Source organism: Neophocaena asiaeorientalis, unplaced genomic scaffold (assembly GCF_003031525.2).
Source record: "Neophocaena asiaeorientalis asiaeorientalis breed wild unplaced genomic scaffold, Neophocaena_asiaeorientalis_V1.1 scaffold357, whole genome shotgun sequence".
In the NCBI taxonomy this organism is placed as follows: domain Eukaryota; kingdom Metazoa; phylum Chordata; class Mammalia; order Artiodactyla; family Phocoenidae; genus Neophocaena; species Neophocaena asiaeorientalis.
In genome coordinates, this window is record NW_020173270.1 from 3,917,632 (window position 1) to 3,930,060 (window position 12,429).

Here is a 12,429-nt window from a genome sequence, read left to right on the forward strand (position 1 = left end):
AGGTGAGCAGTGGCTGGGGTGTGGTGGTGGTGGTGATGGTGGGCAACCTACAGGGGCGTGGATTTAGCCAGGTGTCGGTAGTGCTCTCTGTATATAGAGACCCGTGGAAGAGGAGCAGGTGTGTGCAGGATCTTTCCCAACAGACCTCAGAGAGGGTGAGGCATTTGCCTGCAGACACAGCAACTAATGCACCAACCTGGCCTTTCCCCACAACCCTGATATACTGGGGCCCTAGAACCCAATAGGAAGTTTTCTCCAAGTCAAAAAAATTTTTTTTTTAATTTAAAGAAGCTCTGCACGGCCAGCTCCGTCATATCTGTTCAGGGAGCCAGCAGAGGAAGAAGAGGGGAAGAAAGAAAGAAAAACAAAAAAGCTCAATATTTCTATTGTCCTTATCCAAATAAATTGAGATGTATTTGTGAAAGTGTCAAGGAAACCTCCAAGAGTGAAACTGTAAAATCACACAGCTGCTCGGAAGGCCCATGACAGACAGCTCAGATTAATGTAGCTGTATTTTTATGGTCTGTTAACAGTTGATATGGGTTTTAAATATATTATCTTCCATTGTATTGTCTGTCATTTTAAAAACTGCTCATGTCTCCTGTGTTTGCTTTTAAAAGGTTCTTATAGAACATTCCACCACTGAGCTCCCAAATCTTTTTATTTTTTTCCTATAGATATATCATCACAGGTCTTCTTCTCCCCCCACCCCCGAGCTAGGTTTTCCCTGGTACTTTCATGGGTAATTTACCACAGAACCTGTTGGAACCCCCTGAGTTTCTTAATTCAGGGAGCAGCTGCCGGAGGCTGGATTCTTGTCTAGTTGGTGATTTCTGAGGTGTGTAGATGGAGCTGCTCCAGATGGGATACGTTTCCATGTCTATCAAAAGGGGCCTGACCTCGGAGGGCTCAGAGTCTGTTTATGGAGACTTGTAGTAACCAGCTAATGCTGTGATCATGCCGAATAACAAACATCCCCTGCCCCTGCCTGCTGTCCTGCGCTCTCAGTGGCTTATAACAACAGACACTGGTTTCTTGCTTCCAGATCTCCTCTCTCTCTCGGTGAACTCATCCACTCCTGCAGCTTTGGTGATTCCTACCAAGTCTGATCCCAAGCCCTGAACAGCTTTCTGTGCTCCAGACAAGAATAGCCAGCTTGTCCCACCTCTCGTTCAACATTACAAACCTTCCTGTCCTCTTCTCGGGAATGGCTCCATCAACCCATCTCACATCCCCTTTGATCAAAGACCTGGGCATCCACTGCCCCTCCTCCCACGTCCTCACCCATCACCTATCAGTTTCGACATCCTATCTATTCTATCCTCTAAATCTCTCTCTTATCCATCCACTCCTTTCCCTCCCCACAGCCTCTGATCCACTCAATTTCACCTTAACTTTATCTCTGGACAACAGAAATCACCTCCTTCCTGGTCTCATGGCCTCCATTTTCTCCCCCTCCAAGTTACTCTCCCTAAGGTGACTAGAGTAATTATTTTTTAAAAATTTAACCTGATCAAATCTCTCTTCTGCTCAAATCCTCCTGTGGATCCCCAGAGGAGAAAATCTAAGCCCCTCGACCCGCTCTTCAATGTCTTTATATAGGACCCCCATTAAGTCTTTCTCCTTCTCCCTAGATTCTCTCCTGTCATAATTCTACACTCTAGCCTATTTCACTGATTCTTAACCTCCCCACCCAAATCCCTAGCTCTTTCCAACATACAAACCTTTGCACATGTTTTTCCCTCTGCTTGGAATTCCCTTCCACATCACAAACTCCTATGCATCCTGCATGACCCAGCCTCCATTGCCTTTCCTCCAGCAGAGGGCACCTTCAATCTGTACCTCACTCTACAACCAGGATTTGTGGCTCCCATGAGCCTAAAGCAAGTTCTGCATTTGTTTGTTGTCTTCCCAACTAGACAATGACCTCCCTGTAGGCAAGGGCTGCATTTTCCTCTTCTGGGCACTGCCAGCCCTCACCCCAGGAATGAGCATGACTCTAACTACACAGAGCAAAGGAGATGGCCTAGTACAAGGCATTAATTACAGAGTCAGGATGATTAGAAGCAAGGCTGGTAGACTGCAGAAGTTCAGGCAACCACAGAACCATAAATAACGATGTACTAATTGTGCAGGAAAGACAATTAGGGAGGGAGGTTTTGAGTCACTGGTTCCACGGTCTGGACAATTAGACATTGGGCCATATATAAAGGATGTGCTTAATCGCTTGGTTCAGACGATTAACAGGGCACCCGAGAAATAAAGCAAAATGCTATCATGCAGCCAGGCACAGAGCCAGGTGGTGCAGCCTTGAGGACTGGAGTCTGGCTGTCCAGACTCGAATCTTCCTGTGGGACCTTGAGCAAGAGACTTCCCCTTGCTAAGCCTCATTCTTCTCATCTGTAAAATGGGGACGTCCATGGTGCCCGCCCCAGAGGGTTGACCAAGGCCATGTGGATGATGTCACACAAAAGCATCGTTATTACAAACAGCAGCAAGGCATCCTGCTAGGAGATGCTCTTTGCCAAGTCCTAGGTGGTACATGATACTAACCACCCAGCCCAGACAGTGGGAGAATGGGGCAGTGCACGTGATGAAGAGAAAAATCAAACGATGGACACAGAAGCTGGGAGATCTAACAGGGTGCGATTTACTCACTGCAAAGAATACAGAGGTGGTCAGGTGGATACTGCCACCCTGTCCCAGCCCTTATAACCCACCCCATATGGATCTGCCTTGAATTATGTTCCCTGGGGACCATGGAGCTGGGATCAATGGAGTAGACAGACCTGGGTTTGAGTCCTGGTAATGCCACTTTAGGAAAGTGCTTTCCCCTGGCTGAGCCTCAGTTTCCTCATCTGTAAAATGGGTGCAGTGATCATTCCCATCTCTCCAGATTCAACAGGGTGTCACACACAAAACACTTAGCCGCCTGCCTGGTACGAGCTAAGAATGTGATACATGGTGACTGTTTTATAATCATTGTTAACATCAGCGTATCATTTTTTTGTTACTGTCATCCACCCTGAAATGTTTCTCACGATTCCCGCATGACTGTATCTGGGCTCCAAGGCAGGGATATGGTAGGATTCAAAGGCATGTACAGAGGGGCTTGATAAAATAGGAGTCATTCTACTCAGAGCAAGATTCTTCCTTTTCAAAGGTTGAATAACATTCCACTGTATGGATGGACCACAGTTTGTTTATCCATCATCTGTTGACCGACACTTGGTTTGTTTCCGCCTTTTGGCTACTGAATGATGCTGCTGTGAACACAGGTGTGCAAGTAACTCTTGGAGTCCCTGCTTTCAAGTCTTTTGTGTATCTACCCACAGGGGCAATTGCTAAATGAAATGGTAATTCTATGTTTAATTTTTGAGGGACCACCATACTGTTTTGTTACTTTTTTTTTTTTTTTTTTTTTTTTTTGCGGTACGCGGGCCTCTCACCGCTGTGGCCTCTCCCGTTGCGGAGCACAGGCTCACGGACGCGCAGGCTCAGCGGCCATGGCTCACGGGCCCAGCCACTCCGCGGCATGTGGGATCTTCCCGGACCGGGGCACGAACCCGTGTCCCCCGCATCGGCAGGCGGACTCTCAACCATCTGCGCCACCAGGGAAGCCCACTTCTTTTTATTTTGGTTTCTGGTGTCTTCTGATGTATAGAAGTTTCCAATTATAATATAATCTTCTTTATCACTCTGAGTCGAGGGAGGCTGGGAAGGGCAGTGAGGCCACTTGTGTAGGCTCATGAACGGCTAAGGACCTAATCAGGTGCACTCCTCCCTGGCCCTGGAGAAGACCCAGGAATGGAGCATGGCTTCAGCAAATGGACCCCCAAGAGGAACTGATACTAGAAGAAGTGGAGGTTTCTGAATCAGAAATTAAGATGAATTATGGAAAATAAAGCAGCCATATTTTGTGTCCACCTGAGTTGGGGCTAACTTCAGAACCTGTGATTTTTATTTGTCATCTGTCTCCTTTGCTGAATCAAGAGCACAGTGAGGACAGAACTGTGTCCATCTCCTTTGCCAATGTGTCCACACATCCAGCCCAGGGCTGGGCATCCACTAGGTCAGGAGTCAAACTTTTTCTCTGAAGTGTCAGATTGTAAATATTTTTACCTTGCAGGCTAGATGAACTCTGTTGCAACTACCCAATTCTGCCATTGTAGCAGCAAAGCAGCCATAGACACATATAAATGAATGGACATGACTGGGTTTTAACAAAACTTTATTTACAAAAACAAGCAGGGGGCCAGATTTGGCCCTGGGGCTGCAGTTGGCTGACTCCTGCCATAGGTGCTCCAGGAATAGTTGTTCGATACTGGGAAGGACTCCTGAAAGGAAAGGGCTGCCTCTGGCCCTAAGTGGTTCTCCAGGTGAGCAGAGAAGGGTATTTCAGGCAGGGAAAACTGCGTTCAGAGGTCTGGAGGTGGGAACGTGAGTGGATGCTAAGGGTGATTCAGGGGTGGGGGGACTAAGTTACCCATTGTGGTCAACATGGGCACCATGGTCTGGAGGGGAGGGGGTGGGATTGACTCCAGAGAGCCGTGGGAGCCATAGAAGGTTGTAGAGCAACAGAGGAGTTGCCTATTACACTGGGGCTCACTGTGAACTTCTTCGTCCATCCAGGGCAGAAATATCTGAGGTCACTTTTGCTGTAATACAGTTTAGAAGGAGCTTGAAGCATCCTCTCCCCCAGACAGGTGCCCTTATGAGAAACCCTGGGTCCTTCACCCACCCTGTAAGAGCCAGAATTTTATTGAGTGCTTGCTATATACCAGGGCTTTTTTTTTTTTTCAGGTAAAAAAAAATTATGTTTCTGGGGAATTCTCCAGCAGTCCAGTGGTTAGAACTCGGCGCTTTCACAGCCAGGGCCTGGGTTTGATCCCTGGTGGGGGAACCAAGAACCCGCAAGCTGCACGGTGTGGCCAAAAAAAAAAAAAAAAAAAGAAATTATGTTTCTCTTTTCCCTTTTGCCATTAGGAAGCTCAGATCCAAGTGTAAGATCCAACTATAACTATGGGACAATACCTTATTACAGAGCCCCAAACAAAACCAGGACACTTATTGTCGCAACCACCCCTCACAGACTCTAATGAGACAGGAACTGTCATCAACCCCGTTTGAGGAACCCCCATTCCACCTATGCACAGTGTGTGTATTTCACACGGTTTTCCCATCAGAGTAAGATGATCAACCATCCTGGTTTGCAATGAGGGACTTTCAGTGTTAAAACCAGGGAACTCCTTGTCAAACCAGGATGAGTTGGTCACCCTGTACAACAGCTTGAAAAAGAAACAATCGAAAAAGATCAAATTGCAGGCTTTTTGCACCTAGTGGCCTGCACACCCAGGACCATTTAAATGAATCATTTAGATATCACGGAAGTAGCTGAGCCAAGTGTGTCTTTTTTGCTGAGCACTTGTTAAAAGATCAATAAAAATAATACCAGTCAACAAACTCCTAATCTTTGCCCCTGGAAGAGGAGACAGAGCACAGCTGAGCCAGCAGAGAGGTGGCACTGGGGTCCCGAGGTCTGGTCCTGCATCTGGCTTGCTGTGTGGCCTGGGGACCATGCTGCGTGTCTCTGGGCCCCAAAGGGCACCGCTGGCTGGGAGGCTCTGGCAGCTGCAGCTGATCACGGGGGTTCTCTAAAGCAGGTGGTAATGGGGAGAAACGTGCCACCACCCTGAGGATAAACCACTCACGGTGGTGGTAGGTGAAGCTGGAATGTTTATAACTTCTTTCCCATCCTCTGCGTCCGCCTGGGTCGAGTCCCATCATCACCCACCGGGACCAGTACTGTCCCCCGGCTCCTGCCCACGTCCCCTATGGTTTGTCCTCCCAGCAGGAGCCAGAGGGCGCCCGTGAGCACCTGAGTCAGGTCCTACCCCTCCTCTGCCCACAGCCCTCCAGGGCTCCCACCTCCCTTGGGTAAGAGCCCAAGTCCCCCTGAGACCCACAAGACCCCGCACAACCAGCCCCATCTCCTCCTTGCCCTCCCCTCCTCCCTCTCTCCCCCTCGTTCACTCTGCTCCAGACACATGGACCTCCTCACTGTTCCTCCAACACGCCAGGCACGGTCCTGCCCCAGGCCCTTTGCACAGGCTGTACCCTCTGTTTGGAACACCATTCTTCCACATGTTCCCATGGTTTTCTCCTTCTCATCATTCAGGTCTCAGCTCAAATGTCACCTCCTCAAAGGGCCCTCCTTTGTCATCCCAGCTAAAGTTGCATCCCCTCACTCCATCATTTTTTTTCCACATCACCCTGTTTCAATTCTGCCTATCACTTATCAGTATTTGAAATGACCATTTGTTGTTTGTTTGCTTGCATATTCTCTGTCTCTCTCCAGCTTCCAGCAGCTCCAGGAAGGTGGGAAGTATTGTCCCTTCTGCTCTCTGCTGGACCTCCAGTGTCTAGAATAGTGCCAGGCACACAGCGATGATCAATGTTTGTTGAACGAATAAATGATACAACAGGAGCAGACAGGGAAAGAACACAGAGGTGGGCATCAAAGAACTTGTGTTTAATTCCTAGCTCTGCTATGCACTGGCTGTGTGACCTTGGGTCAGTTGCTTAACCTCTCTGTGCCTCCATTTTCTGGAATTATTTCATCTAATGAAACAATTCACACAGTGTGGCTTGCATGGTGCCTGACAGCTACTTAGCCCTCCCTAAATGAGTCACTCTTACCAGGTCAGTCAGTATCCCACTCGTAGGACCAAATAACCTTCATCTCAGATACCTCGCCAGGTTAGGACATGTGGACCAGTCTCTCTTTTTTTAATGGCTGCATGTGTTTCCATAATATGCATGTTCCATGGTTTATCTACCACGTCCCCACCTGCTGGACACGTCACCAACTCCTCAGGGCACATGCTTGAACGTGAGTCTTTGCACGCACATGCAGATGCTTCTCTGGGTTAATTGCTGAGGGCTGGAGTTGCTGCTCTGTTTTTTATTTATTTATTTATGGCTGCATTGGGTCTTCCTTGCTGCACGCGGGCTTTCTCTAGTTGGGGGGCTACTCTTCGTTGCGGTGTGTAGGCTTCTCAGTATGGTGGCTTCTCTTGTTGTGGCTCATGGGCTCTAGGGCGCAGGCTCAGTAGTTGTGGCGCACGGGCTTAGTTGATCCACGGCGTGTGGGACCTTCCCAGACTAGGGATCAAACCCGTGACCCCTGCGTTGGCAGGCGGATTCTTAACCACTGCGCCACCAGGGAAGGCCCTGCTCTGGGCTTTTACTTGATGTCGTCAGGCTGCACAGCTGCTGTATATGCGTCCCGTCCCCCTCACCCCCATCGATACTTGATTTCATCCAATTTTTTTCCAGTTCTCTCCCAATCTGATCAGTGCAAAGCAGAATCTCATTCTGGTTTGATTTTCTGCGGCAGGACTGTGCCTGGCATGTTGGAGAAACAGCCAGGAGGCCCGTGTGGCTGCAGCAGAGTGAGTGAGGGGGAGAGAGGGAGGAGGGGAGGGCAGGGAGGGGACGGGGACAAGTTGGGTGGTGCAATGGTTAGGCACGTAGCCTTGAGAGCTAGACCATTCTGGGTTCAAGTCCTGGATCTGGACCTCAATATCTGGGTGATCTTGGGACCAAAGACCCCAGAAAGGGGCATGGCGTCCTCATGCTTCCGTTTCATCGTTTGCCAAGTGGAACTGATGATACTGTATCTGCTTCATAGAATAGAGGAGGGTCTGAGCAGGGGAGGGAAGAGATTGAATCTGTGACTTCAAAAACTCTCTTGGGCTGCCAGGGGCAGGGATGGAGGCCAGAGGACACTGGGGTGGTCTCTCGACAGGAGGTGACAGCCTCTTGTGAGAGTCTGTAATGCCCTCCACAGCTGGGCTTGTCAAATCCTCATCCTAAACCCCTGTGGTCATGTAGATCTCATTATTTCCATTCTACAGGTGAGAAAACCAAGATCATGTCTTATTAGCGCCACAGCTGATAATGATGGAGTCAGGATCGTGCCCCCACCCCACCCCCAACTTTACCCAGGTTTCCTTTCTCTTTCTTCTTTCTTTAAGAACAAGGACGTACTGATGTTGTTCATCCCTGCTCTGACCACAGAAGTAACACCGTTCACTGCAGAAAATTTAGAAAATCTCAACATACTAAAAAGAAAAAATGAAACTCGGCTATTATCTTGCCCCAGCGTGCAGACGTCTAAGGGCGCTTCCTTTTAGTCTTTTTTCTATGCAATTACACACATTGTAATTTATTTAATGGCAACATAGTGTTTTTCAAATTCATCCTCTATTGCTAAGCACTTAGGTTGTATCTGATGTGTTGCTGTTATAGACCGGGGAAATAACACCCTTGTAGCTACTTGTATGTCCCATCCACAGTTACCTTCTTGGGGAAACGTCCTGGAATGACTAATCAGAGGTCAGATATATATTATAAGGTCTTTCTTTTTATCCTTCTTTCTTCCCTCTCTCCCTCCCTCCCTCTTTCTCTCTCTCTCCCTCTCTCCCTTCCTCCCTCCCTTCCCTCCTCCCTTCCTTCCTTCCTTCCTTCTCTTTTACTAATTTAAAACAACTTTATTGGAAATATCAATATAAGCCTTTTATATATCAAGTAAATTTTTACACACAAGTATCCAAACGAAAAATTGAAAGAAATGGACACATCCTTTTAGCAAAGTGGCGTGATGGAGGTTCTTGATGCAAAATATTGCATGATTAAGTCCTTCCTGTGAGTGACTCACTGAATGAGATTATGCTATTTCTTTTTTTCTGTCCTTAGAAATATAGTTTCTCTCGCTGATTCTGGATTCTCAGATATATTCAGGATTTCCTCCCATGAAGCTCCTAGTCTGAGATTTTTATCTGTACTGTCAATGTCACATCATCATTAGCTCCAGGGCTGCTCTCTCTTTGCTTTTCTTCTTTTAATTCTTATTAAGGTGAAATTCGCACCATGAGCATGAGGTTTGGGATGTATCCTTTTAATGCAGATTACCCAGTTCTCAGACATCCAATTCCCCCGAGATACCCTCTGTTACTATTTTGATGGTTTTCCTTTCAGTCTTTTTTCTATGCACATGGGTACATGATCTTGATACACCTGCTTTGCTTCTGCCCTCATTACAAATTCAATTTTGTTCATTGCTAAAGTGAAGGCAAGGGGTTTCATCTGCGGTGTGTGTGTCTCTGCAGCTTCTCTGATGCCTAGGACAGCCTGGCACACAGTAGGGGCTTGGTAAGTACCTATTGGATTAATTCACGAACAATACATCAAGACTTGTTTTATTTTTCAAACCAGCATGATGACATCATGATAGCTTCTTTGTGAGCCTGTGAATATGGGTGTGAAATAATCAGTTCAGGTGAGGAAACTGAGGCTTGGTCTAGGGAAGTGACACCCAAGCAGAGAATCTGAGGGCTGGAGAGGGGAGCAGAGGGAGAGGCTCCAGGAAAGAGGCCCGGGACACCCCCCACACCCCGGCAGGGAGGAAGGTTCTTTGATTCAATGTCAACTCCGCAGAAAGGCGAGAGGAGATGATGATAAATCTTTCTGCATCGAAAATTAATAGGGAGGAAATTTATTTCAGTGGCATGTGGATGTACCTCTCCCTCCCCTCTCCCTCCCCCAGGCCACACACAGGATGGAGTGGGGGGGGGATTTGCGAACGGGGGACAGAATGGGGAGCCCAGCTCCAACAACATATGGGATGTTCTCCCTAGAAGGGCAGCAGGAGAACAGAGTCTCATACCAGTGTGTAGGGAGGGGAAACCAAGGCCCAGAGCAGAGGGCACAGACCCACCTCATCCCTCCCTGTGTCACCCCCTAGGGTCCTCCATGTAGGGTCCACTCGTTTGGGTGAAACCCTTGATCCCAGCTCAGCCCCCATCTCCAGGCAGACTTCCTGACCCCAGTTTAGCATACAGTCAGCATCAGTTGGAGTTTCCTATGATCACGTGTGTGCATGCACGCTCACACACACCCACACACACCAGATCACAAGGGAAGAAGGTCACTCAACTAGGGATAGTTCGTGCTCATGTGGGCTTGAGACCAGAGCTTGTAATTTTTTAACTGCAGGCATCTCTCTCTCTCTCTCCTTCCTTCCTTCCCTCAGAACCATTTAAACGATTACAAAGATGCTATTTTTATCTCAGGGAAAATTTAATTATAGACATTGACCTTTACATTTTCTTCCCAGGCTCACGTGCTGCTGGCCCAGAGTGTGAGAGGCTTCCATGAGCATTCTCAGAAGAGAAACGTCCTCTAAGTCAGAAACTCGAGATGTTCAAGGGAGAGCAGAGGCCGAGGGTGGAGGTCCAAGTTCATGGTATGGGAGGCATGTCGCAGCCCCCAGGGAGACCTCGGAGGGAAGGTATTCCCTTTTTTGTTGCCACATTTTGGAGCTGAGGTCAGAAAAGTCTGGTCTGCACTGGTTATGGGCGTGGTCTTTTCATGGGTTACCCACCTGTCTCTAATTGTATTTCCTTTTTTCCCCCGGACAAATCGTCTGAGGTCTGGCAATAGTAGGAGCTCATTCAATGGTTTGGGACTTTCCCTTAAACATTTAATTATTCAACGAATATTAAATGTGTGTCAGATGCTGTCCTCGGTTTCCTAGGTTGGGAGGAAATGGTGAACAGAACAGAATGAAAAGTCTCAGTTAACAAGAGCTGACACTGTACAGTAAAAAATAAACAAGTACATGTGTACAGTGGGTCAGATGGTGGTGAGAGCTAAGGGAAAATAATCAAGGAGCAAAAGAGGATGAAGATGTGTCGGGAGGTAAATCTTAAACAGGGTGGTCAGGGGAGGCCCCAGTGAGAAGGTGGCATTTGAGCAGGCACAGAGGGCACAGCCTGTGCAAAGGCCCTGGGGCAGGACTGTGCCTGGAATGTTGGAGGAACAGTGAAGAGGCCCCTGTGTCTGGAGCAGAGTGAGCAAGGGAGAGAGAGGGAGGAGGGGAGGGCAGGGAGGGGACTGGGCACGTCACACAGGACCTTGTGGGCAGAGGGGCGGACTTGGGCTTTTACCCCAAGGGAGGTGGAAGCCCTGGAGGATTGTGGGCAGAGGAGGGGGCGGGGCCTGACTCAAGTGCTCACACGTGCCCTCTGGTGGCTGCTATGGGCAGGACAGACTGTGGGGGGGTAAGGGTGGGAGCCAGGGGACCAGGGTGCAGGCAACTGCACTGGTCCAAGCTGGCAGTGATGGAGCTGGACCAGAGGATATAGAAGATGGAGGAGAAGTGGGCACTTTCTGGATAGATTATGGAGGCAGAGCCAATGGAGTTTTCTAAAGGACTGGTTGTGAGGTGTGGGGAAAAGGGGAAAGCGGAGGATAATACTAGTGTCTGAATTGAGCACCTGGAAGGTTGGAGCTGCCATCAGCTGAGATGGAAGGATGAGGGAGGAACAGGTTGGTGGGGTAGGGGTGAGAATCAAGATTTGGCTTAGATGTGTTATTGGGTGCCCACATGGAGATGTCGGGGGCAAGTTAGATATTAGGAGTTCAGGGGAGAGATTCCTTCTGAAAACATAAATCTGGTGGTCAATGATGGAAGAAATTTGAATCCGTGGGGATGGATTTGTCCAGGAAGAGAGAAGATGCATGAGGGCTGTCCTGTGTCTAGAACCTGATCAGAGAAGGAGAGAAGTTGTCAGAGGGACTGAGAAGGTCCAACAGAGGGGACAGAGGGAAGCCAGGTGGGTGCAGGTTCCCAGGGGCCAAGTGAGGACATTGTTTCCAGGAGGATGAGGGACGAGCCAAGTGAGATGCTGCTGGGAGTGAGAGGAGGTTGGGGACTGAGACATGACTGGTTGATGTGCACACTGGGAGGTCACCTCAACAAGGGCAATATCAGGACAGTGGTAGGAAGGGTTCGTCACTGAGATTTATTTTATTTAATTTTTTATTTTATTTATTTTTGGCTGCGTTGGGTCTTTGTTGCTGCGCGCGGGCTTTCTCTAGTTGGGGGGCTACTCTTCGTTGCGGTGCACAGGCTTCTCATTGCGGTGGCTTCTCTTCTTGCGGAGCACAGGCTCTAGGTGCGTGGGCTTCAGTAGTTGTGGCTCGTGGGCTCTAGAGCACAGCCTCAGTAGTTGTGGCGCACGGGCTTAGTTGCTCCGCGGCATGTGGGATCTTCCCGGACCATGGCTCGAACCCGTGTCTCCTGCATTGGCAGGTGGATTCTTAACCACTGCGCCACCAGGGAAGTCCCCACCACTGAGATTTTTAAGGAAGGACTTTGCCTCTCTGAGCCTCAGATACCTGAACTCTGGAGTGAAAGTATCAGCGGGACCTCCCCCACCAAAGTCAGTCTGAGGATTTGGTGAGGTCGTGTGCTCAGCACACAGTCTGCTTGGTAAGGCAGAGATGGTATCACTAGAGTATTGTCATTAGAGTTAGGAGTGCTATATATCCACCCACCATCCATCCACTCATCTATCCATC